We start from the raw sequence: 26,724 nt of genomic DNA on the forward strand, positions 1-26,724 counted from the left end.
AAGTCTTCTGCAGCTGACAAGCCCTGCCGCCCAGAGGTCCACACACACAGTCAACACAGTCCTGCCTCGTGTGAGCGCCCCGACCTCCCCAAGTGGACCCAGTCTCTCCACAGCGGGAGCCCCACACACTCCGCCACCACCCCACACTCTCCACCCGCTCCTTGTGCACACCCTGCCCTGCTCAAGTCAGCTCAGTTGCCAGGCTGCAGAAAATCCAGTCACCAATCTATGCAGGCCCACACGTTGCCTGAGGGCTTGTTGTTAGGTGGGGCCAGTCTCTAGGGTGGGCTGCCTGCCCTGGCTGAGCTGGATTAAATCGGTGCTCTAGCGGGTGGAGCAGACCCTGGGCTAGCAGGTCTCAGGGAAAACTCCAATGGCGTCTGTGTCAGCACGCTCACACCAGGCCACAACAATGGCCCCCGCCAATGTCCCAGTCCCTGGAGAGGTCTCACCCCTCACCGAGATGCACTCAGGGCCTATTAGGTGAGTCTCTTGTCACCAAAGCAGTGTGCACCTTTCTTTCTGGTGATTTTAGGATGCTTTCTGGAACGGGTGAGTTTGTGCGCGGGCCCTTTAAGAGCCAGTTTTAGTTTCTTTGTGAACCGGGTTTTCTGGGGGTGCTCCCCAATGCTTTAGTAGCAGGCAAGGTCAGATATTATGCCACTGGTGTCGATTGTGCTGGGTCCACAAAATGCCCACAGCGGGGGCGCTCCCCGGCTCAGGGCCCCGCGCCTCCAGGGAGGCTGCGTACCTGTGAGCTGCTCCCGGCGGCCGGCCGTGACGCTGGCGGCTTGTGAAGGCGGCGTTTTTCCTCTCCGGAAGGGAGTCTCTGCCTCTTCCACCCCAGTTAGGATTGTCCGTTGTTGCAGGAGTTCCTCTCATCCAGTTTTCAGTTCTGTCTCAGGGGTAATTTTTCCACAAGTAGTTGTAAATTGGCTGTGTCCACAGGAGGAGGTGAGTTCAGAGTCTGCCTACGCCGCCATCTTGACTCCGCCCCCCACAGCTTAATATTTACTTCTGATTTGGTGGTCAAAGAATGACACTGAACATTTAAAACATTCTATTTGGTTGATTGTTCCTAATACCCATAGTTCCATAAGTAGCTGTCTGAAGATTTCCTAGATGTAAAGAACTTTAGAACTGGACAGGACCTTAGAGGTCACCTATTACTTTATATTTTCAACATTATTCCTCATATCTAATATCGTGTATGGAACTAGTATTTGATTTTGTTTTGTTTATTTTAACTGAATTGGTGTTTGGGAGAAAATTATGGAAATTTTATATTTTGTCAAAAATAACTGTATGAAATATGGTCTGGAACTGTACGAAAAAAACTGTATAGAATTGTATGAAATACTTCAGGACAGTGATTGTAAAGGAATGCATTGTTGTACAATGTCTGAATTTTAGAACAGTTTTTTTCTGATTTGAATTTAATCAAATTCTGTTAACTGACATAAAAATACATAAACTCATTTTATAAAGTGGATTATGTTTTAGAATATACACACAAAATAGGATGGTACTGAGAGGAGACCTAGAAATCATCTAGTCCAAGAGTTCTCAAACATTTTTCTTGTCTCAGTATGGCATTGATTCTCAAAAACACTTTTTCAGTGCTCAACATCACTAATTACTAGGGAAATACAAATCAAAACCACAATGAGATATCACCTCATACCTGTTAGAATGGCTATTATCTAAAAGACAAGAAATAAATGCAGGCAAGGATGTGGAGAAAATGAAACACTTGTACACTGTTGGTGGAAATGTAAATTGGTGCAGCCACTACGGAACACAGTACAGAGGTCCCTCGAAAAGTTAAGAATAGAACTACCATATGGTTCAGTAATTCCAATTCTGGATATATAGTCAAAAGAAATGAAATCACTATCCTGAAGAACTATGTACACCCCTATGTCCATTGCAGCATTATTTACAATAGTCAAGACATGGAAACAACCTGTGTCCGTTAATGGATGAATGGATAAAGAAAATGTGATATAATATGAAATATAATGGAATACTATTCAGCCATAAAGCATAACAAAATCATGCCATTTGTGACAACGTGGATGGACATTGAGGGCACTATGTTAAGCAAAATAAATCAGATAGAGAGAGACAAATACTGTATGATCGCACTTACATGTGGTATCTAAACAAACCAAACTCATAGAAACAGAGATAAGATCTGTAGTTGTCAGAAGCAGGGGATGGGTTTATGGAGGAATTGGATGAAGGCTCTCAAAAGGTACAAACTTCCAGTAATAAGATAAATAAGTTCTGGGGATATAATGTACAACACGATGACTATAGCTAACAATACTGTTTTGTATATTTGAAAGTTGCTAAGAGAGTAAATCTTAAATTTCTCATCAAAAGGAAAAAAATTTCGTAACTATGTGAAGTAACGGATGTTAACTAAATTTATTGTGGTAATCGTTTCACAATATATACATATATCAAATCATTATGTTGTAAACCTTAAACTTATACAATGTTATATGTTAATTATATGTCAATAAAATTGTAAAAAAATGACCAAGTAATAGATAAAGCCATGATAGACTGTCAAAGAATTGGAGACTCAAATGCAGCAGCCTGGTAAAGATGACACTGAGTTTGTCAACTAGTGTGAAAAATTTGAAAGATTCCTCCTTATTTACTTGTCTAAGCAAGTAACATTCATTGATGGCCCAAATATTATTTCTATCTCTTTCTATCTCTCTTCCTCCCCACATCTCATCTTTTCTCTGTAGTAGTAACTGGCTAAAAGATTAGATTTTAAAATATGGTTAACCTAACTCAAAATTAAAAAATATATATACGTTAAAATAACCAAAACAAAACATATTTTTTGTGGGAGTGTCTCAGAATCCATAATTCTGAGGGGGTGTGCCATTTGGATATGTATTTTGAAAAACTCTCCAAGGTACTTCTGCTGTATCCCCCTGAAGTGTTATGCCAGTCTCCACATAAGAATCACTGATTTAGTCCAACCTCCTTCATTTATGGAACTGGAAACTGAGATACAGAGAGATCAAATGATTTACTGAAAGTTGAACAGGTATTTGTTGAAAAGCACTGACTTGAGCCCTTTTTCAGTATACCATACTGAAACTTCCTATTGCAGACATTTTCATCTCACAATAGCCATTTTCTATCCCCCGCAACCCTGCACATTCCTTAGTAACATCACCCTGATTTGGGTCAGATTCAGGGAAGCCATGTGCATTAGGGGAGGATGTACCCCATTCCCCAGCCCAGGAGATTAATCTTGATTAGCCTAAGTCAATCATGATAATTCCATTACCTTTAGTCATTTGTTGGCAAAGTCACGGCCAATGAGCCAAAAGGAAAATTCCACACAAGTAGCTTTTAGGAAAGTTTTTCTCAATCTTAAAAAGAGTCATAAGGAAGTGTAAGGATATGATGATATCTGCAGCTGCAGCAACCATCCTGTAATTCTAAAGGAACAAGTCTAAAGTCAAAAGCCAATATGCTAAAGAGTTGCAGATCATAAAATAATTAAAGAATATGAATTCTTGCTGACATTGTAGAGTCACTAAATTAACCAACCTTGGAACTACCAGATTTTTAGATTTCTTGTTAAGTTAATAAATCTCATTATTTACACTTTTTTGACATAAGTCTTCTGTGACATTGTTTAAGCCATTTTGAATTGGGTTTTCTGATACTTGGAGTCAAAAGAATTTTGAATGATACCCAATATTAGGGGGTTACAGGGTTTGATCCCTATACTTAGGAAAAAGAGAACGATTCTGCAATGCAATAGGGTGGAGGGAGAAAACATTTAGTGTTAAGGACTAATGAATAAAGACCTTGTAACTTATTGTGACTTCCTTTTGAGGGAATATGAGAGCTCTAAGAAATAGTCCCTTTAAAATAATTTTAGTGATAATAGCAAAAAATAACATTTTTAAAGAAACCTGTAAAGGTTATATTTTTAGGTTTAGGAGTGCTGGTTAACATTATCAAATAAAGTGAAATGGATCTCTATCGAATTGAAATTTTATGCTTATTGGTGTTTTAATATTTTTAAATTTATTTGTATTACCTTGTATTGCTGCACATCCTTACCCTCACATCTGGCTAAAATAGCCTTGAAACTTGTCTGTATGATGCTTCTCTCTTTTGTCTTGTTAGCTCCTTGTTTGTACAAGTATGCAAATACATAATTTAAATCTGTGAAACTCTGTTTTTTCTGTTCTTCCAAATTGTACTTGAATTTTCTGAGTCCGTGGGAAATCGTCTGACAAAGATCATAGAATATTTTCAAATCATTGAGTTGTGAGGAATCTCATGACTCATTTAGATCAGCATAATATTCAGAACTTCCAAACTTTCTATCTTGAAAATGTCTGTGAACTCTTCTAAATCATAAGAGACATTGTGCAGAAGAGGCTACAAAAAGTGAGCACAGCTACCATGGAGTATAGGCTCAATATATCTAAATAGTGTGGTTGAGATGTGCCAGAAAGAGCCTCCTACCACCCTAATATCTCTCTATTTGCCTGCCATAAGACCTAAATCTTCTCTGCTATAAAATCATTGTTTTTGAATTTGAAAGATTATTGTTCATAAAAATTTCCTCTCTTAAAATTGCAAGATATAAATTAACAATTCAGACGTTAGTTGACCACTAGCTAAAATAAAAAATAAATGAGAGATAGGAATCTGGGGAAAGGAGGATTTTGGAAGGGATACTAAGGCTATATGAAGAGGAAACTGTGACAGCATCAAAGACAAAGTCCACCTACTCTTTACTCAAGCTAGAACAAATGATCACTGACCCCAGAAATAAAAAAAGTCACCACAGAAGGGTATTCCTTTTATTAATCAAAAGATATTTCCAAGTCAGATTTCTTTAGTCCTCAGATAAGAGGTTCTCACACTTTAGTGCGCTTAAGAATCAACTATAAAGCTTGTTTAAAAAGCTGATTCAGGCTATTATTAAAAAGACAAGAAACAACAAGTGTTGGAGAGGATGTGGAGAAAAGGTAACCCTCGTACACTGCTGGTAGGAATGTAAATTTGTGCAGCCACTGTGAAAAACAGTATGGAGATTCCTCAAAAAAATTCAAAATAAAACTATCATATAGTCCAGCTATTCCACTTCTGGATATTTATCCAAAGAACACAAAAACACTAATTCATAAAGATATATGTACCCGCATGTTCATTGCAGCATTATTCACAATAGTCAAGACTTAGAAACAACTTAAGTGCCCATCAATGGATAAAGAAGATGTAGCACATATACACAATTGAATACTACTCAGCTATAAAAAAAGATGAAATCTTGCCATTTGTGACAAAACAGATGGACTTTGAGGGCATTATGTTAAGTGGAATAAGACGGAGAAAGTCAGATACCATATGATTTCACTCATATATAGAAGATAAAACAAAAATAACAACAAACACGTAGATACAGAGAATAGATTGGTGATTACCAGAAGGGAAAGGGGTGGGTAAAGGGGCATATTTGTGTGTTGACACATGAAAACTAGACTTTTAGTGGTGAACATGATATAGTTTATACAGAAGTCAAAATATAATGCTGTACACCTGAAATATATAATGTTATAAACCAATGTTATCTCAATAAAATAAAAGCTTATTTACTTCTCCCACCCCAAGATAGTCATGTTTCAATGTTATTAGGACATAAAATTCCAGCTACATATGGGTGATCTGGGATGATCCCAGGAATTAAGAACTTCTGTAGTGAAATGAGTAATATACCAGATTAGGAAGCCCTGGACCCTCCTTACCCCCATGGACAAACAATTCAACTACAAACAGATCTATTCTCTCTGTGAAAAATCCGGAAACAAGTTGAGAGGCCTCTGCATTGCAAGTAAGCATGAAATTAACCACATTAAAGCTGGAAGGAAAAATTGAGACATGCTCTCATCATAATCCCTACATCTGGTACAGCACCATACAATCAGGAGGAAATCCATAGCTCCCAGCTTCTCCCTGAGGAAGGAAGAAAAGGACTGAACCATACATAAAACACTCTGATTTTTCTAGGGGCTGCCTGAAGCACTGCTTTTGTCTCATCTGACTTGGAGTGCTGACAGGACCAGGCATACTTTAGACACTTGGAGACCACTGAGAACAAAGACAGTTTGAACTAACATGCGAGTTAGTTCACAGCCCCTCCCACTGGCTCAGTTCAGAGTAAGCAGGCAGAAATCCCAACCCCCAGCTTATTCCTGTGGAAGGAAGGAAAGTACTTGATCATGTGTCTTATGTTCTGATTTTTCTGGAGCTGCCCAAGACACTGGCTTTTATCTCTCTTGTGTCAAGTGCTGACAGGACCAATGGTCAAAAGGCACTAAAGATAAAAACAGTGGGGGCTGGCCCCATGGCTTAGCGGTTAAGTGCGCGAGCTCCGCTACTGGCGGGCTGGGTTCGGATCCTGGGTGCACACCAAGGTACCGCTTGTCCGGCCATGCCGAGGCAGCGTCCCACATACAGCAACTTGAAAGGATGTGCAACTATGACATACAACTATCTACTGGGGCCTTGGGGAGAAAAAGGGGAAAAAAGGAGACAGATTGGCAATAAATGTTAGCTCAGGGCCGGTCTTCCTCACACACACACAAAAAAAAACCGTGGTTTGAACTAGCACAAAGGTTTGAGAGGTTGCCAAAATATCTGGCCAGGCTGATTGGTAAGGGTCTTCTCCTGAATGAGGACAGTCCATGAAAAATGGGAGAGGTGGCTGTTTTTGCCTAATGTACACATACCAACACAAAGAATCAAGAAAAATGGAGCAACACGGAAATATATTCCAAAAAATGAAACAAGATATATCTCCAGAGAACAAAACCAATGAAATAGAGATACATGATTCGCTTGACAGACAATTCAAAATAACTGTCATAAAGATGCTCAATGAGGTCAGGAGAACAATGCACGAACAAGTGAGAATTTAAACCAAGAAACAGAAAATAGAAAAATGTATTAAACAAAAACTATGGAGCTGAAGAGTACAGTAACTCAACTGAAAAATTCAATAGTAGACTACATTGAACAGGAGAAAAGATCAGCAAACTCAAAGGCGACCATTGGAAGTTATCCAATCCGAGGAGAAAAAGGAAAAAAAAATGAAAATAAATGAAGAAAGCTTAAGGGATTTATGGGACTTCAGCATGCAGACCAATATGCACAATACGGAATTCCCAGGAGGAAGAGAGAGAGAAAGTGTCAGAAAGCTTATTTGAAGAAATAACAGAGGGACCAGCCCTGTGGCTTTGTGGTTAAGTGTGCGCGCTCTGCTGCTGGCGGCCGGGTTCAGATCCCTGGCGCTCACCGACGCACCGCTTCTCCGGCTGTGCTGAGGCCGCATCCCACATACAGCAACTAGAAGGATGTGCAGCTATGACATACAACTATCTACTGGGGCTTTGGGGGAAAATAAATAAATAAATAATAAAAAAAGAAAGGACTAATCCCAGCTTCCTCACTGCCTAACTCAGTGTTCTCCCCAAGCTTTAAAAAAAAAAAAAAAAAAAGAAAAAAAAAGAAATAACAGAGGGGCTGGCCGGGTGGTGCAGTGGTTAAGTGCCCACACTCCACTTTGGTGGCCCAGGGTTCGCTGGTTTGCATCCCGGGTGCGCACTGATGCACCGCTTGTCAAGCCATGCTGTGGCGGTGTCCCATATAAAGTAGAGGAAGATGGGCATGGATGTTAGCCCAGGGCTAATCTTCCTCAGCAAAAGAGAGGAGGACTGGCATTGGATGTTAGCTCAGGGCTGATCTTCCTCACAAAAAAAAAAAAAAGAAATAATGGAGGAAAACTTGCCAAATCAGGGGAAAATATTAACATTCAGATCCAGGAAGCTCAATAGTTTCCAAAAAAGATAATTTCAAAGAAATCCACACTGGGACATATAATCAAATTGTCAAAAGTCAAACACAAAGAGAAAATTTTGAAAGCAGTAAGAAAAAAGCAAAGTATCATAAGGGAGTAGGATGAAATATTCATAGTGCTGAAAGAGAAAAACTGCCAACCAAGAATACTATGCTCAGCAAAACTGTTCTTTAAAAATGAAGGGGAGAAAAAGATTATCCCAGACAAACAAAGCTAGGAGAGTTCATCACCACTATACTTGCCTTACAAAAATGCTAAAGGGAATTCAAGTTGAAACAAAATGATGCTAAACAGCAACACAAAAGCATATGAAAGTATAAAACACGCTGCTAAAGGTAAATGTATAGACAAATACAAAATGCTATAATACTATAACAGTGGTGGGTAAATCACTTTTAATTCTAGTGCAAAAGTTAAAAGATAAAAGTATTAAAAATAACTATAAATATAAGAATATATTGATGAATGTGCAGTATAAAAAGAAGTAAATTTTTACATCATTAACATAAAATGTGGAGGAAGGAGAAGGATAAATGCAGAGATTTTGTATGTGAATGAAGTTAAGTAGTATCAGATTAAAATAGACTGCTATAAGTTTTTTTAATGTAAGCTTGATGCAAAAAAAGTAATGAAACACAAAGGAAGAGAGCAAGAGAGAAAAAGAGGGACAAAAGAGCTACAAAATAGACAAAAACCAATTAAGAAAATGGCAATAGTAAGTCTTTCCCTATTGATAATTACTTTAAATTTAATTGGGTTAAACTCTTCAATCAAAAGACATAGAGAAGCAAAATGGATTTTTTAAAAAAGATGTAAGTATATTCTGTCTAAAAGAGACTCGCTTTAGATTTAAGGACTCACATAGGCTGAAAGTGAAGGAACGAAAAAAGATATTCCATGAAAATGGTAGCCAAAAGAGAACAGGGATGGTTGTACTTACATCTGACAAAATAGACTTTAAGTCAAAAACTGTCATAAGAGACAAAGAAGGATATTATACAATGATAAAAGGGTCAATTCACCTGGAAGATATGACAATTATAAATATATATGCACACTGTATCAGAGAACTTAAATATAAAAAGCAAATACAGAAAAAAAGTGAGAAATAAACATAAATACAAAAAATAGTAGGAAAATTAATTATTGTACTTTCAGTAAACAGAATAACCAGACTGAAAATCAATAAGGAAATGGCAGATTCGAACAACACTATGACCAAGTGGACCTACCAGACATATATAGAACATTCCACCCAACAGCAAAAGAACACACATTCCTCTCAAGCACACATGGAATATGCTTCTGGATAGACCACATGTTAGGTCACATAATAGTCTTAACCAATTTAAGAAGATTGAAATCATGCCCAGTGTCTTTTTCAACCACAGTGGAATAAAACTAGAATTCAATAGTATAAGGAAAGCTGGAAAATTCACAAATATGTGGGAATTAGACAAAATGCTTGGAATAACCAAGGGGTCAAAGAAAAAATCCAAAGGGAAATTAGAAAATATCTTGAGACAAATGAACACAAAACAACAACATACCAAAACTTATGAGATACAGCAAAAGCAGTACTAAGAGGGAAGGTTATGGCAATAAGCACCTCTATTAATAGAGAAGAAAGATTTCAAATGAACAACCTAACATTACACATCAAGGAACTAGAAAGAACAGAATAAACTAGGCTTAAAGTAAGCAGAAGGAAAGAGATAAATATTAGAGCAGAAATAAATGAAATAGAGAATAGAAAAACAATAGAAAAAAATCAACAAAACAAAGATATGGTTTTATGAAAAGATAAACAAAATTGGCCAACCTTTAGCTAGACTACGAATAAAAGAGAGAAGTCTCCAGTAAGTAAAATCAGAAATGAAGGAAGAGACATTACAACTGACGCCAAAGAAATAAAAGGGATCATAACAGACTACTATAAACAGCTATACACCTATAAATTGGATAACCTAGCAGAGATAAATTCCTAACAACATGCAACTCACCAAGACTGAATCATGAAGAAAGAAAATCTGAACAGATCTGTAACTTGTAAGGAGATTGAATTAGTACTCAAAAAACTCCCAACAAAGAAAAGCCCAAGACCAGATGGCATTACTAATGAGTTCTACCAAACATTTAAAGAAGAATTAATGTAAATTATTTTCAAAATCTTCGAAAAATATTGAAGAGGAGGGGACACTTTTAAACTAATTCTATGAGCCAGAATTACCCTGATACCTAAGCCAGAAAAAGTACCTACAAGGAAACAAACTACAGGACAATATCTCTAATGACCACGCATGCAAAAATCCTCAAAAAGTAGTAGCAAACCAAATTCAACAGCACATTAAAAGAGTCATGTACCATGACCAAGTGAGCTTTATTCCTGGGATGCAAAGATGGTTCAACATAAGAAAATCAATTATTGTGATACACCACATTAACAGAATGAAGGATAATAGCACACAATGATCTCAATAGACTCAGAAAAAGCATTTGACAAAATTTACATCCATTCATGATAAAACCTCTCAAGTAGAAATAAAAAGAAATTACCTCAACATTCTAAAGGTCGTATATGAAAATCTTACAGCTAACATCATACTCAAAGGTAAAAAACAGAAAGCTTTTTCTCTAAGATCAGGAAGAAGGCAAGAATGCCTACCCCCATCACTTCTGTTCAACGTAGTACTAGAAGTCCTAACTAGAGCAATTGGTCAATAAAAAGAAACAAAAGGCATGCAAATTGGAAAGGAAGAAGGAAAATTATCTCTGTTTATATGTTACATGATCTTGTTTGTAGAGAACTCGAACAACTCCCCCAAAAATCTGTTAAAACTAATAAACAAATACAGTAAATTTTCAGGATATAAAATCAACATCCCAAAATCAGTTGTGTTACTATACACTAACAAGGAACTATCCAAAAAGGAAATTAAGAAAAAAAATCCCATTTACAAAAGCATCAAAAAGAATAAAACACTTAGGAATAAGCTTAACAAAGGAGATGAAAGATTTATATATTGAAAACTATAAAACATTGAGGAAAGAAATTTAAAAAGATACAAGTACATGGAAAGACACCCTGTATTCATAGATTGGAAGTCTTAATATTGTGAAAATGTCCATAGTACCCAAAGCAATCTACACATTCAATGCAATCCATATCATAACACCAATAGCATTTCCATAGAAACAGAAAAAACAATCCTAAAATTCATACAGAACCACAAAGGACCCTGAATAGCCAAAACAATCTTGAGAAAGAAAAACAAAGGTAGAAGCATCACATCTCCTGATTTCAAAATATATTACAAAGCTACAATAATTTAAACAATATGGTACTGACATAAAGACAAACACATAGACCAATGGAGCAGAATAAAGAGCCCAGAAATAAACCCATGCATATGTGGTCAACTGATATTCAGCAAAGGTGCTAAAAATACAAAATGGGAAAAGATACGCTCTTCAACAAATGGTGATGGGAAAACTGGATATTCGCATACAAAACAGTGGATTTGAACCTTGTTTCACATCATACATAATAATCAAATCAAAATGGATTAAAGACTTAAACATAAGACCAGAAACTGTACAAGCCTTAGAAAAAAACGTAGGGGAAAAATTTTGTGACATTGGTCTTAGCACTGATTTCTTGGATAAGACACCAAAAGCACAAGAAACAAAAGCAAAAATAGACAAATACAACTGCATCAAACTAAATCGCCTCTGCACAACAAAGGGAACAATTAATAGATTGTAATGGCAACCTACAGAATAGGAAAATAATTTTCAAACCATATATCTGATAATGGGTTAATATCCAAAATATATAAGGAACTCATACAACTCAATAGCAAAAAAACTCCAAAAACCAATAAACAGACAAATAAATAATCCAATTAAAAAAGCAAAGGACTTGAATTGACATTTCTGCAAAGAACATATAAAAATGGCCAACAGGTGTATGAAAAGGTGCTCAACATCACTTATCATTAGGGAAGTGCAAATCAAAACCACAATGAGATTATCACCTCATACTTCTTAGGATGACTATTATCCAAAAAAAAATGATAAAAAGTGTTGATGAAGATGTGTAGAAATTGGAACTCTTGTACACTGTTGGTGAGAATGTAAAATGGTGCAGCTGCTAAGGAAAACAGTATAATTTTTTCCTCAAAAAGTTAAAAATAGAACCACCACATGATCCACCAATCCCACTTCTGGGTATATATCCAAAGGACATGAAATAAGGATCTTGAAGAGATATCTGTAGTCCCATGTTGTTTGCAGCACTGTCCACAATAACCAAGATATGGAAACAACACAAGTGTCCACTGACAGATGAGTGGATAAAGAAAATGTGGTATATATATACAATGGAATATTATTCTGCATTAGGAAGAACGAAATTCTGCCATATGTGACGACATGGATGAATCGCAACTCTATTATGCTAAGTGAAATAAGCCAGACACAGATGAACAAATACTGCATGAAGAATTTAAAACAGTCAAACTCATCAAAGCAGAGAGTAGAATGGTGGTGGCCAGGAGCTGGGAAAAGAGGGAAATTGGGTGTTGCTGTTCAACAAGTATAAAGTTTCAGTTTTGCAAGATTATTAACTTCTACCAAACTTCTTTAGAACATTGTGCCTGTGGATAACAATACTGTATTGTACATTTAAAAATTTGTTAAGAGGGTAAATCTCATTTTAAGTATTCTTACCACAATAAAAAAAAAAGAAAAAAACATTGTTCAGTTGAATCCACGTGGGCTGCACAACAGAGTTTTACAAATTTTGGCCACTCAGATCAGGAATAATGCAAGGATGTCATCTCTCACCACTCCTATTCAATATTATAATGTAAGTCTTAGCTAATACAATAAGACAAGAAAAAGAGAGAAAGAAGTATACCAATTGGAAAGAAAGAAAGAAAATTGTCTTTATTAGCTGATGACATGATTATCTGTGTAGAAAATCCCAAAAAATTGACAAAAAAATCTCCTGTAACTAACTAGTTATTAGTAGTTACAGTAAGGTTGAAAAATATAAGATTAATACACAAAAGTCAATCGTTTTCCTGTACACCATGAACAACTGGAATTTGAAATTAAAAACACAATATCATTTACACTAGCACCCAAAACAATGAAATACATAGGTATAAATCTAACACAATATATGCAAGACCTATATGAGAAAAACTATAAAACTAATGAAAGAAATCAAAGATCTAAGTAAACAGAGAGATATTCCGTGTTTATGGGTAGAAAGACTAAATATTGTTAGAATTCCAGTTCTTTCCAAATTGATCTATAGATTCAACACAATCCAATCAAAGTCTCATCAAATTATTTTGTGAATACGGATATCGACAAATTGATTATAAAGTTTGTATGGAAAAGCAAAAGACCCTGATTAGCCAACACAATATTGAAGGGGAACAATCAAAGAGTGTTATAGTCTGAATGTTTGTCTCTCCAAAATTCACATGTTGGAATTCTAAAGCCCAATGTGATGGTGGCAAAAAGTGAGGCCTTTGGGAGGTGATTAGCTCATGAGGGTGGAGCCTTCATGAATGGCACTAGTGCTTTTACAAAAGAGATCACACAGAGCTCCTTAGCCCCTTCTACCATGTGAGGATAGAACAAGAAATCTGCAACCTCTAAGAGGGCCCTGTCTAGAACCTGACCATGCTGGCACCTTGATCTTGGACTTCTAGCATCCAGAACTGTGAGCGATAAAAGTTTGTTGTTTATAAACTACCCAGTCTATGGTATTTTGTTATAGCAGCCCAAACAGACTAAGACAGAAGGCTAACACTACTCAACTTCAAGGCTTATTATAAAGCCACAGTAATGAGTACAGTTTGATGTTGACAAAAGAGTAGACAAATAGATCAATGCAATAGAAAGCCAGAAAAAGATGCACCCAAATATGGTCAATTGATCTTTGACAAAGGAGCAAGTACAATTCAATGGAGAAAGGATAGCCTTTTATAACAAATGGTGTTAGAAGACTTGGGCATACTTATGCAAAAAAAAAATCTAGACACAAACTTTGCACCTTTCACAAAAATTAACTCAAATTGTATCATAGACCTAACTATAAAATGCAAAACTACAAAACTAGACAATAACATAGGAGAAAAATCTAGGTGGCCTTGGATTTGGTGATGACTTTTTATTTTTTTTTTTTAATTTTTTTGTTTATTGCAGTAACATTGGTTTATAACATTGTAAAAATGGTGATGACTTTTTAGATATAACAACACAAGCATAATCCATGAAAGAAAGTACTGGATAAATTGGACTTCATTAAAATTAAAAACTTTTACCCTATGAAAGACACCATTAAGAGAATGAAAATACAAGCCACAGACCAGGAGAAAATATTTGCCAAACAAGTATCTGATAAAGAACTGGTATCCAAAATACACATTAACTCTTAAGATGCAACAGTAAGAAAACAAATAACTCAATTTTAAAAATAGGCAAATGGTCTGAACAAATATTTCACCAAAGAAGATCTACAGATGGCAAAAAAGTATATGATAAGATGCTCAACATTTTATCTCTTTAGGGAATTGCAAATTAAAACAATGAGATACTCCTACACACCTACTCAAATGACTAAAATCCAAAACACTGACACCAAATATTGGCAAGGTTGTGGAGCAACAGGAATTCTCGTTCATAGCTGGTGGGAGTGCAAAATCGTATCAGTCAGTTAGAAGACAACTTGGCAGTTTCTTACAAAATTAAACATTCTCTTACCATATGATCCAGCAATCACTCTCCTTGATATTTATTCAACAAGTTGGAAACATGACCACATAAAAACCTGCATACACATGTTTATAGCAGCTTTACTAAAATTGCCCAAACTTAGAAGCAACCATGATTTCCTTCAACAGGTGAATGGATAAACAATTTGTGCTTTATCCATACAATGGAATATTATTCAGCAATAAAGATAAATGAGCTATTAAGCCACAAAAAGACATGAAGGAAACTTGAATGCATATTGCTAAGTGAAAGAAGTGAATCTGAAAAGGTTCCGTACTGTATGATTCCAACTATATGGTGTTCTGGAACAGGCAAAACTATAAATACAGTAGAAAGATCAGTGGTTGCCAGAGGTTTAGGAGGAAGGAGAGAGGAATGAATAGGTGGAGGACAGGTGATTTTTAAGGCAGTGAAAATATGCTGTATGATACTGTAATGGCGGATACATGATATCATACTTTTGTCCAAATCCATTGAATGTACAAAACAAAAAGTGAAACAATGTAAACTATGGACTGTATTTAACAATAATGTATCAATACTAACCCATCAATTGTAACAAATGTGCCACACTAACGCAAGATGTTAATAATTGGAGAAACTTGGGGGTGGGGAGGAGAGAGTGGCACACAGGAGCTCTCTGTACTTTATGCTCAATTTGTTTTGTAAACCTAAAACTAATCTAAAAAATAAATTAAAAATATATATTTCTTTATTTTTTAGCTTCTTTAGAAGGTTAGCTATGATTTATGCTAAAATTTTGGAGACAGTTTTTTTTTTCTGATTTTGAGTTCTAGTTTTGAGTCTTCCTTCAGCCAACATGGCAAATCTTGGCAATCTTGAAATCCAAGTGAAAGCTTTCTAATAATCAATAGTGTTTTGCCCTTTCTGTTTATTTTGCTCTGTTTGCATATTTTAAATGCAGCTACACTACTGTTCTCTCCACCTCTAGCTTTGTATTTTATGTCACTCAATATGAACTATAATGGACAAAAAGGAAAATAATTGGTATATCTGTCCACTTTTCCTTTCTCAGTTTATTCATTCTGTCTCAGATAATCATTACTTAATATTTAAAGCCCTTGCAGGATTCACTTGGCTATGATTCACTTTTTTTCTTTCAATTAACAAGACTGTGATAAAAAATGACATGCTTTGGACTATGGCATGGAATTTGAAAGGCTTTGTTGATCTTTGAAGGCTATTCTAGACCTTCCTCAAATGATCTTAGTAACCTTGGACAAAAAGCTTTTACTTTGTTTCTAACCTTCTGGAAAATACAAGAGTGTCTGCTTCATAGCTTTTCTATCTGTAATGCTCCTTAAACTAAAGCCTGTAGAGATATGAATAGTCTTAAGTAACTTGTAATCTTGCTATAGTCTTAGTTTTATTGTGTTTTCTGCAGTATAGATAGGTCTTTATATTGTCCTGACTATATGCTGGTGTCTCATCTATCTGTTTTTTTCCCTGCTTCTTTCCAAAATCAATTTGAGGTGTGGCGTTAATCTTAAGAGCCTGACAGAGGCTCTTGTGAGTTTATCTCACTTTGATCAGACTCCAGAGCAGACCATTGTGAACTTACACAAAAGGTGCCCCTGCTTGTGATTAAGTTTTTTAAAATGATTTGCTATCCTAGGATTAACTAAACAAGGAAAGGGGAAATGTGCTTTTAAAACATGATTGTCCCACAGATTCTAGAGCCTGAGTCAAGCTCATATCTACAGGGACCATGGAGGTTTTGGTTATCCAGATATACGACAATTATGAGTGGTGAGACTGTGACAAATTAAGTCACATGCCCCATGTAAAGGTGGCGGCTACTACTCAGTCCCAATTGATTGTTGCCATGAGTCTCAGTATTATCACATCTTTTTATTTTTTTCAAAGATGTAGGAGATGCAATTTTTAAACTTAAAATCGTAATTTTTTGAATGTTTAAAATTTATTTTACAAATATTTGGGTCAAACAAAACATGCCTGTGAGCCAGATTCTGGCCATGAGCTAATTCAAAATTTTAATCTACTTTCAGAATATTCTCCCAATTGAAGTAGGAGTGTAATTGAGGCCTATACAGTCACGTAGATTACCAAGAAAGAGTTACATAGAGATGAGCACTAATTTCTCTATCTTACCATAGCTTTGTCTTTGGAAGAACTTTCATAAAGAAGAAAAAGAGCCTGAATTAAACAATAATGGATTTTTTTAACATAAATAAATATCTAAAAGAAATTACGTGTTCATATAAAATACAATCAGTACATAATATGTAAGAATAGAAACGAAAAGATTTTCCCCACCCTGAGCCTCTAGTTCCACCCCCAAGAAATAGTCATTATCAAGTCTCTTACATATCCTTTCAGAGATTTTATAAATAGATTCCTACAATGCATTCTGCTCTGCATCTTGTTATTTTCACTTAATCGCAATATTTATTGGCCATCTTCCATATCATAAAATATACATATACTTCCACTCATTTTAATGGTATTCCATTGTATGCCTGTACCGTAAATATACTAAATCAGTCCTCTACTGATGTACATTAATTTTTGCCAGTCTTTTTAACAATTATAAATACAGAAGTGATGAAAATCCTTTTATGTATATGTAGGCAGACTTTTGTCTGCATTTATATAAGATAAATTCCTTACAGAGAGAAAGTATGTATTTTTAAAAAGATGCTTGTTGTCAAACTGCACTTCAAAATAGGTTACACCAATTTACATTCCCAGCAGCAGCAAATGAGTGGTATTTGTTCACACTCTCTCCAATACTAGAGAGTAATCTATTGGCCATGAACATTCAGAATGCCAGGTGCATCAATTGGTATGTCTCACATAGAGAATGAAGAGACTTGTCTAATCTAGTGAGTTGTTCAAATGAGATTGGTTAAAATAACTTCATTTATTTTAATCCTCTTTATGGCTTTGTGTCATGTGTTGAAAGTTTTTTCCCCACTCAGATTATTTAAGAATACAATCCATGTTTTCTAAAATAATAGATTTTTAAGCAACTATTTTTAAGCATCTGTAATGAAATAATTAAATTTTTTTATTGATGTTTTAATAGTTTTTAACATTGTGAAATTTTGGGTTGTACATTTTTGTTTGTCCATCACCATATATATGTCTCCCTTCACCCCTTGTGCCCACCCCCACCGCCACAGCCCCTGGAAACCACAATACAGTTTTCTCTGTCTATGTGTTGGTTTATATTCCACATGTGAGTGAGATCATACAGTGTTTGTCTTTCTCCTTCTGGCTTACTTCACTTAACATAATACCCTCTAGGCCCAGCCATGTTGTTGCAAATGGGACGATTTTGTCTTTTTTTTATGGCTGAGTAGTATTCCGTTGTATATATATACCACATCTTCTTGATCTAATCGTCAGTCGAGGGACACTTAGGTTGCTTCCACCTCTCGGCTATGGTGAATAATGCTGCAATGAACATAGGGGTGCATAAGCCTCTTTGGATTGTTGATTTCAGGTTTGTTGGATAGATTCCCAGTAGTGGGATGGCTGGATCATAGGGCATCTCTATTTTTAATTCTTCGAGGAATCTCCATACCGTTTTCCATAGAGGCTGCACCAGTTTGCATTCCCACCAGCTGTGTATGAGGGTTCCTGTTTCTCCACATCCTCTCCAACATTTGTTGTTTTTTGTCTTGGTGATTATAGCCATTCTAACGGGTGTGAGGTGATATCTTAGTGTTGTTTTGATTTGCATTTCCCTGATGATTAATGATGTTGAACATCTTTTCATGTGCCTATTGGCCATCTGTATATCTTCTTTGGAGAAGTGTCTGTTCATGAAATAATCAAATTTTAACTCAACTCTGAGTCAAATAGAATAATCTTGGATAATCTCAGTGGAAGAAGTCACATGTATAAATCTTCACAGACCTGTATATATCCTAATTCAATGCCTGCTGAGTAAAATTAAAAGTCAAATGGGAAACTGTAGGAATATTTTCCCAAAACAGCAACTAAGAATTTATATAATTGTCATATGAAGATGTTTTAACAACATTCTAATAAAATAGGCAAAGAACAATTTCCAGAAGAAATATAGCTGACAATAAACATAAAAAAATATGTTCATTCAGGGGCTGGCCGGGTGCGTAGCAGTTAAGTGTGTGTACTCTGCTGCGGTGGCCTGGGTTTCGGATCCTGGGCATGCACCAATGCACCGCTTGTCAAGCCATGCTGTGGCATTGTCTCATATAAAGTGGAGGAAGATGGGCATGGATGTTAGCTCAGGGCCAGTCTTCCTCAGCAAAAAGAGAAGGATTGGCGACAGATGTTAGCTCAGGGCTAATCTTCCTCACAAAACAAAAAAAAGTTAAAAAAAAATGTTCATTCAAATCAATAATTTTAACAACTCAAATTTACCATGTTTACTATACAATTCTTAAAGTGAAAATAATTGCTATTGTTCAGTGCTGCTAAAGATGTAATGAGATGATATCATAAATTGGTATGTTAAGCTTCAAGCCTTTTCAGTATCCAGATTTAACCTGAATTTCCCTAGGCCCCAAAAGCCAATTGGAATAAGCAAATTCACCCTTAGCATCATGACTCAAATTATCTTGCTTTTAGGTTCTTATCTATTCAGATTGATACTCTAGTTCACTGCATAATCTGTCTCTCCTCCACAAGTATTTCTGAGAGAGTTCCAAAGGCAGTGTTCCTTATGTGTTCAATAATGAGAACATATCTTATGCACATTCCTTCTCTTCTACCAGATTTCCACTGGAAATCCACCATATTCATCCAGGATTCAATGTACGAGGTAAGTAACCAACATCTTCAAAGAATGTTCTGTTTTGGGGAGTGCTGCATTCATGCTCAAGAAACAGATTCCAGAACCCAGCAAGAATCAAAACAATTGAATTTAGATAACTATTAGAAAATCATCCCAGACGATGGATCCCCTCCTTCTGCCATTATCCCTCGTTATGATAAGCAGATAAAGTTGAAAAGGGATTACCAGAAAGAAGGTGAAATGTATGTTAGACGATACAGACTTTGACCCTGGGAGTCAAGGAGAGTTTTCCATGAAGTACAATTGACCGTCCTAGTTTGGTTTTATATACACATATCTAACTGTACTGTGTAAACTGGTTTAATTTTGCTCTTGCTAACAATAAACACAGAAATAACCATATTTAGGTAAAAACCAACAGCTGTAGGATAATAAAGCCCACATCACCTTCTTACAGGAACATCAGGCTTACTCCTTAATGCAATTTCAGCAAAACTGTCAAGATGAGTATTGGGGGAGACAGTGAGGAGATCAAAGATAGGATTTAATATATGCAAATACCCACAGAAAATTATCAGACATAGAAAAATATATTTAGAAATTAAATTCATAGGTTTCTAAGGTTTTCTGTTTGATTGGTTAGTTTGTTGATTTATTTTTAACTATCTCTTCTTTCTTGATATAGTATAATAGATACAGATGTTAATATTTCCATCAGTGAAACCAAACAAATGCATACTTAAGACATATCATTTTCTCTGAAACTGAGTGATCCAATAATTATTAGGTATGAGAAAAATAACTCTAATTTTGAGTGATTTCTCCCCCTTACCCAAATCTGTTTGAAACTAGAATTAAAATCTAGGAGTTTTAGCACTCTAAAACTATTTAAATTATTATATTTAGCATTTTCTTCCCCATATCTGTGCCAGATTGAACTATCCTTGAAGAAGAATATGCAAAGTTAAAAAAAGAAACCTTAAAAGTAATCCTTCTTTGTAGACAAAATGCAAAGTACATTAGAAGATTATCTGGAATTCAGTAGTTCTGGCATTTTCTTAAGATTAGATAGCATGCTTTAAAAACAATAATTATAGTCCAAATGATTGCTCGTTGAGTCTCTCTAATGCAAGTTGCCAGAGTTATAAACAAGAACCAAAACTATCATGTGCTTAACAGTGCAAAACTAACTGTTGAAAAGCAACTGATTTATATAAAGTTATGCAGCACAAGAGGTAAGGTAGTGCCTATCTTACTGATGTTGTGAAAATAACAACTGAAATCCAACCAATTACATTACTAATGGCTGGAAAAGCACAATGTGTAATTTGCTCTAAGAAAGCCCTAATTGTCTTGATCCATATTTAGCAACAGTAAAGAGATACAGGCTTTTGCACATCACCAAAAGGAACTGATCAAAAGAAAAGGTTTAAATATTTGGTGGAGGTCAAAATTTGGTGGCATGCTTTGATTTTTCCACAAATGAAGTACACAAACTAGAAAAGCAATGTCTAATAATAAGCTTTCTAAGTTTGAGATTTTTTTTCTTGAGTTTCTGAGAACTGTGTAACATGAAGTATCAGTCTTTCACTACTCTGCTGGGTTATCAGATGTATCTAATATATTGGACCTAGATATGCTTGGTTCTATTGTTAAAATAGTTCTGTTCTATTTATATGTATCTTTTATACCCAAACAATTTTATACTATTCTGCATTCTTGTCTACACAAGTTAATGAATAGAGCACACATCAATCATACAAAAATTACTTCTTTATTCTTGCCTTGATATTTTTACTAGATATCTCCTAACTCAAAATGGCAGGATGTAGACTCTCTATATATTCTACAAGATAGGGAGAAACAAACAGATCCACAGTAGTTAATACTGCAAGAGGGATGATGTTGCCCAGTAAATTGACATCATTGTGCTGCAAAATTGGAGACTTAGTTTTTGTCAGGAAATAACTTCATATGGAAATAACTTCCCACCAAAAGAAGTTAGCAAAAGAACATTTCCATGTCTAAAATGTGAGTCAGAAAACACAGCCAGCAAAGAGAATGCAGGCAAGACAGGTAAGAGGCTAAAGAAAGCTGTGAAACAAATGACAGAAATATATGCAAGATTTGCACTTGGCATATTTAAGGGTACCACCTCTGTCTTTAAGAGGATTTTTTCCCCTCTACTACAACAAATATTCATTGAATGTATGAAGCACTTAAGACATAAATTAGTAAGCTATGGTGTCTGCCTCAAGGATCTTACAGTCAAATGAGGGGAAACAATCAGAATCACATGGTTTCAATTAACATAAGTGCTAAGACAGATATCTGTATATGGTCTTATAGGAACACAAAAAAGGACATTTCTCCTTGGCCTGGCAGTTCAGGGAAAGCTTTCTGGAGTAGATGATACCTTAGTTGAATCTTGAAAGATGAGTAAGAGTTAACCTGAAACTAAATATAGGAAGATAGGAAGCACACTGAAAGATAGGAAGCACAGTTAAAGGGAGAGGAAGGAGTATGAGTTAAGGAAAGGAGGTGAAAAACAGTATACCATGTTGGAAAACTATAAGCAGTCTGATATTAGATCATCAAAGGTAAGACAGGGAAGAGTGAGGGATGAGACGGGAGAAATACAGAATCAGATTTTGACCAAACTAGAGTGGCAAGCAAAGGATGTAAGACTTTATTTTGTAAGCCATGAAGAACCCCAGAAGTGTACTAAACCTGAAAGTAGTATGATCTGTTTTGTATTTACCTATATTCCTGTGAATGATGTGTGACGGATGGATTGGAGAGGAAGTAGGGAAAGTTGTTAGTAGGTTATCATAATAGTCCATAGGAGTAACAATTGAATTATGCTAATGAAAGTAGTGGTGAAAAGGATGAGAGGAATTTGAGATATACTGAGAAGGAAAATCAACCAGATTGGATATTAATTGGATGTCAAGAAGTCTAGGATGAACACAGGGTTTCTGATGTTGGTAACCAGGTGGATAATTATGCCATTTACAGTAGTCTAGAGTGCAGGAACAGGAGTAAGTGTAAGGAATTGTATGAGAATTTCCATTTTGGATATTTGGAATTTGAGGAACCCGTAACATATATCAAAGTATATGTGATGAACAGGAAATTGGTTATAAATATTTGAGATCAGGAGTGAGGTTAATGGTGGATAGATAGATTTAGGGATTATCCATTCAAATTCTCTTTAAAATCATGGAAGTAGATAAGATTGAGAGAGAAAAACATTGCTAAGTATGGATTCCTGGGCAAGTTCCATGGTTAAAGAATAGAGAAGAGAAACCCATGAAGGTGAACAAGATGAAACAACTATAAAAGTACAAGAAGAAACAAGGAAATGGAGAGTTAATGAGAATAGAGGAGCAGAATATAAAATGCAAGAGAAGTCTAGAAAGACAATGGAAAATGTCCACTTGGGCAATATGGCAGTCACTGGAAAACTGGCAGTTTTTAGTAGGGTTGTTATTGAAGTGGAAGTCAGATTGCTGTGGGTTGAGACGTGATGGGAAGTGAGGATTTAAAGAGTGTGTATAGACTACTTTTAGAGAAGTTTGACTAAGAGAAAGAACAATAAGGTGATAGCTTTAGAGGATCATACAGGGTCACAAGAGGGTTACTTTAAAAATATTTTGAGGTGAAATTCACATAAAATAAAATTCACCAATTAAAATGAATGATTCAGTGGCATTTAGTACATTTACAATGTTGTACAACCACCACTTGTATCTAGTTCTAAAACATTTCCATCATTCCAAAGTAAAACCCCTTAACCATTAAGTAGTTTTGCCCCATTCCTCTATCCCTCAGCCCTTGGCAACCACCAATCTGCATTCTCTCACTCTTGATTTATCTATTTTGTATGTTTAATATAAATGGAATGATACAACATGTGACCTTTTGTGCCCGGCTTCTTTCACTTAACAACATTTTTGAGATTCATCTACATTGTAGCACATATCAGTACTTCATTTTTCTGGGCAAATAATATTCTATTGTATGTATGTACCAAAATTTGTTTATCCATTCATCCATTAGTGAACATTTAGGCTATGTCCACCTTTTGTCTATTGTGAATAGTGCTGCCATGAACATGCATGTCATATACTTGTTTGAGTACTTATTTTTAATTCTTTAGGGTATATACCTAAAGATAGAATTTCAGGCTGATATGGTAATTCTATGTTTAAATTTTTGAAGAATTCCCAAACTGTTTTCCAAATTGAAAAGGAAGAAATAAGATTATTTCTGTTTGCAGTTGACATAATCTTTTATATAGAAAACTGTAACAACTCCACAAAAAAACTGTTAGAACTCATAAACAAATTCAGTAAATTTTCAGGATACAATATCAACATACAAAATCAGTTGCATTTTAATACAGTAACATGAAACTCTTCAAAAAAGAAATTAAGAAAACAATTGAATTTACAATAGCATCAAAAAAAAAAAAAGAAAACTTAGGAATAAACTTAACCAAGATGGTAAAAAACTCGTATATTGAAAACTACAAAACATTGATGAAAGAAATTAAAGACACAAATAAATGGAAAGACAATCCATGTTCATGGATTAGAAGTCTTAATATTGCTGATATGCTCTTACTACCCAAAATGATCTAAACATTCAGTGCAATCTGTATCATAATCCCAATAGCGTTTTTTACAGAAATAGAAAGAACAATCCTAAAATTCATATGGAGCCACAAAGGACCCCGAATAGCCAAAACAATCTTGATAAAGAACAACCAAGGTAGAAATATCACACCTCCTGAGTTCAAAATATATTTTAAAAAGCTACAGTAGTTTAAACAGTATGGTACTGGCATAAGGAAAGACCTATAGACCAACGGAACAGAATGGGAGTCCAGAAATAATACCACTCATACATAATCTAATGATCTTTGGCAAAGGTGCCAAAAATACACAATTGGAAAAAGATATTCTCTTCAAATGGTGCTGGAAAAACTGGATATCCACATGCAAAAGCATAAAACTGGACCCTTATCTTACACCATAAACAAAAGTCAACTCTAAATGGATTAAAGATTTAAATGTAAGACCTAAAACTAAAACTCCTAGAAGAAAACAGAGGGGCAAAGCTTCTTGAAATTGGTCTTGGCAATGATTTCTTGGATATGACATCAAAAGCACAAGAAGCTACAGGAACACAGACAAATCAGACTAAATAAACTAAAAATTTTCTTCACAGCAAAGGAAACAGAGTGAAATTGCAACCTATGTACTGGGAGAAAATATTTGCAAACTATATATCTGATATGTAGTTAATATCCAAAATATATAAGGAACTCATACAAGTCAATAGCAGAAATGCACATGACCCACTTTTAAAAATGGGCAAAGGATTTGAATAGATATTTCTCCAAAAAGACATAGCAAATTGCCAACAGGTACATGAAAAGGTGCTCAACATCACTAATCATCAAGGAAATGCAAATCAAAATGACAATGAGATATATCGCCTCACACTTGTTAGAATGGCTACTATTAAAAACAAAGAAGAAGAACATAGCAGTGCATATATCTTTTTGAATTAGTGTTCTCATTTTCTTCAGATAAATATCCAGAAGTGGAATTGCTGGATCATATGGTAGTTCTATTTTTGAGGAACCTCCATACTGTTTTCCATAGTGGCTGCACCAATTTACATTCCCACCAACAGTGCACGAGGATTCCCTTTTCTCCACATCCTCTCCAACATTTGTTATTTCTTGTCTTTTTGATAATAAGGTGTGAGGTGATATCTCATTGTGGTTTTGATTTGGATTTCCCTGATGACTAACGATGTTGAGCATTTTTTCATGTGCCTCTTGGCCATCTGTATGTCTCCTTTGGAAATATGTCTATTCAGATCCTCTGCCCATTTTTAATTGGATTGTTTGGGTTTTTTTGATATTGAATTGTAAGAGTTATTTATATATTTTGAATATTAATCCCTTATTGGATATATGATTTGCAAATATCTTCTCCCATTCAGTAGGTTGTCTTTTTGTTTTGTTGATGGTTTCCTTCACTGTGCAAAAGCTTTCAGTTTGATAAATATTTTCAAAGATGTGGAGAAAAGGGATCCCTTGAAAACTGTTGGTGAGAATGTATAGTGGTGCCATCACTATGGAAAACAGTATGGAAGTTCCTCAATAAATTAAAAGTAGAACCACCATATAATCCAGCAATCTCACTTTTGGGTTTATATCCAAAAAAGTTGAAATCAGGATCTCTAAGAGATATCTGCACTCCCATGTTCAATGCAACATTATTTGCAATAGCCAAGAGGTGGAAACAAACTAAATGTCCATCAACAGATGAATGGCTAAAAAAAACGTAGTATAGACATACGAGATATTATTTAGCCTTTAAAAAAGAAGGAAATCCTGCCGTTTGTGACAACATGGATGAATCTGTAGGACATTACACTAAGTGAAATAAAAGCACAAAAGTTACATTATATCACTTATATGAAGAATCTAAAATAGTCAAACTCATAGAAACAGAGATTAGAATGGTGGTTTCCAGGAGCTGGGGGAGAGGGAAATGGTAAGGTACTAGTCAAAAGGTACAAAGTTTCAGTTTTTACAAGATGAAGAAGTGCATGAGATCTACTGTACAACATAGCGCCTACAGTTAACAATACTGTATTGTATACTTAAAAATGTGCTGAGGGTAGATCTCGTATTAAGTATTCTTACAATAATAGTAATAATAATAAACCGGTTGGCTAGGCTGTTTACAAATCTACCTTAGTCTTCATTTCCTACTTGAGTTGAGCCTAGAGATCAGCCAGAGTTAAAAATTTAGGGTCTTCCTAGTGTTAGCGCTGCTTAAATAGCTATGATAGATATGTAGTCACAGGTTAGCATAAGTTAGCATAAGGGAAGCCATCTTGTAGAAGGGAACCATGTTGGAGCTATAAATAACCCTGATCCACAAGGCACCCCTTTGTTGAGTCTGCAATGCTTTAGTTTACACATAGCCTGGATAAGTCTACATCTGCTTGTGAGCAATATGCATGCTCCGCTACTTTCTCAGCCTTAGCCTACACATAAACCTCCCTATTGTGATAAGACAGTAACTTTTTGTTCTTTAAGTGTTCCCAGGAATGTAATGACCTTCAGAAAGGAGCCCCTATTCGGTATCCATCGCCGGTGAAAAGAAAAAGGGATGATCTGGAGTCTCAAGCACTACAACACCAGATGGTCACATTC

General features: G+C 35.5%; 1 long non-coding RNA gene across 1 annotated transcript; it reads left to right on the forward strand.

The window, feature by feature from the left end:
* The first annotated feature begins 373 nt into the window (after positions 1 to 373).
* On the forward strand, positions 374 to 26,724 carry LOC147911857 (uncharacterized). The gene is made up of 3 exons (XR_015550623.1): positions 374 to 483; positions 19,459 to 19,505; positions 26,608 to 26,724. It is a non-coding gene; the product is annotated as an uncharacterized LOC147911857 (long non-coding RNA).

This window comes from Ceratotherium simum, chromosome X, assembly GCF_057802395.1.
Source record: "Ceratotherium simum simum isolate JZ-2026a chromosome X, ASM5780239v1, whole genome shotgun sequence".
NCBI classification, from domain to species: Eukaryota; Metazoa; Chordata; class Mammalia; order Perissodactyla; family Rhinocerotidae; genus Ceratotherium; species Ceratotherium simum.